Raw genomic sequence first — 2,030 nt, forward strand, 5'->3', positions numbered from 1 at the left:
ACTGTACTATAGCCTGGGTGCCAGAGTGAGACCTTGTCTCTAAAAACACACATACACACACGGTAAAGGAAAGCATTTAGGGTAAGATAATTGCTTGTATAGAAAAACAACCAAGTCTAAGCACTTAACTTGAAATAAGGATTAAACACACTTAGATAGCTCTCTTAAATGGGAATAAAGATTGTTTTCTTGGCCCGGCACGATGGCTCACACCTGTAATCCCAGCACTTTGGGAGGTCAAAGCGGATGGATCACTTGAGGTCAGGAGTTCGAGACCAACCTGGCCAACATGGTGAAACCCTGTCTCTACTAAACATACAAAAAATTAGAGGCAGGAGGATCAACTGAGGTTAGGAGTTCGAGACCAGCCTGGCCAACATGGCGAAACCCCGTCTCTACTAAAAATACAAAAAATTAGCTGCGTGTGGTGGTGGGCCTCTGTAGTCCCAGCTACTCTGGAGGCTGAGGCAGGAGAATTGCTTGAACCCAGGAGGTGGAGCTTGCAGTGAGCCGAGATCATGCCATTGCACTCCAGCCTGGGCAAAAGCACAAGACTCCATCTCAAAAAATAAAAATAAAAAAATTGTTTTCTCTTAATGTCATCCTATCTTATTGGAGACTCAGTATTCTCCCGTGGAGAACTTTTATTCAGCATAAACACAAAGCGAGACCTGAATGGGCACTGTACCCTTTCTCTATTCTGATCTCCTAAAAGCTCAAGACACTTCTGAAACAGAACATTTTGTTATTTGGAAAGTTTCCAAAATCAGTGAATTATTTGCTGTCTGGAGTTCAGCCTTTGGAAAGCAAGTGCTTCTACTAGATTTTCTATAACTATGGCTTTAACTCATGGGTCTTTTCCTGCTATATTTTGTTCTCTTACCTTTTACCAAGCACCACTTTTTTCGTGTGTGAGATTTTTCACTCTGCAGCACTTCACGTAGGGCTAGATTTCGACTCTATGGCTTGTTGGCAGCTAACTGCCATTGTTTTATTGATAGTTTCTGACTGGGATTAGATTTACTTCCAGATGCTGTGAACAGATAGGCAAGGATACACCACTCATTACATTTACAAGTATTTTTTTTCGAAGAAGTTATTCATCACAATAACAATACGCGAGCCATCTCCTTATTAATGCCCAAACTACCCAGTTAAAGCAAGTGTTAAGACAACAGAAAACGCTAATGAACTATTTACTACAGTACCTTGTCACTCACGTGGAGTAAGCTCTTTCTTCCACCTACAGACTGTCCTAGGTTATTTTTATGACTTCTGAAACCATCTGTTCTAACCTGCTCTCTGCTGCTCTTTGGAATACAGATGTTAATTACCTTTTCAACATTTTGCTGCTCCTTGCTTAGAGCCTCAAATTGAGTTTGTTTTTTTTTTCCTAGTTTTTTGTTGCAGCAAAACTCAAGACTCTTCTCTCTCAACCATTTTATTTAGAGGGACACGGATCTGCTCTGTTGGGAGGACAACGGAAATGATACTTCCTCTGTCTGCACTTAGTACCCAACTAACATTAAGCCTTCTCCCTCTAAGCTGAATACGATAACCTGAATTATAAACATCTGAAACGTGGTTTGTTTTTTTTTTTTGGAGATAGAGTCTCCCTCTGCACCCAGGCTTGAGCAAAATGAGGCAATCTTGGCTCACTGCAACCTCAACCCCCTGGGCTCAAGTGATCCTCCCACCTCAGCCTCCCAAGTAGCTGGGACCATAGGCATGCACTCATGCCTGGCTAATTTTTGTATTTTTTTGAAGAGACAGGGTTTTGCCATGTTGTGCAGGCTGGTCTCAAAATCCTGGGCTCAAGTGATCCTCCTGCCTTAGCCTCTCAAAGACAGGGATTGTAGGCATGAGCCACCTCGCCTGGCCTGAAACGTCTCTCTTCTATTTTTTATTTTTTGAGACGGAGTCTTGTGTTCTGTCCCCCAGGCTGGAGTGCAGTGGTGCAATCTCGGCTCACTGCAAGCTCCACCTCCTTGGTTCACGCCATTCTCCTGCCTCAGCCTCCAGAGTAGCTG

The sequence above is a fragment of the Gorilla gorilla genome, chromosome 8 (genome assembly GCF_029281585.2).
Source record: "Gorilla gorilla gorilla isolate KB3781 chromosome 8, NHGRI_mGorGor1-v2.1_pri, whole genome shotgun sequence".
NCBI lineage: Eukaryota > Metazoa > Chordata > Mammalia > Primates > Hominidae > Gorilla > Gorilla gorilla.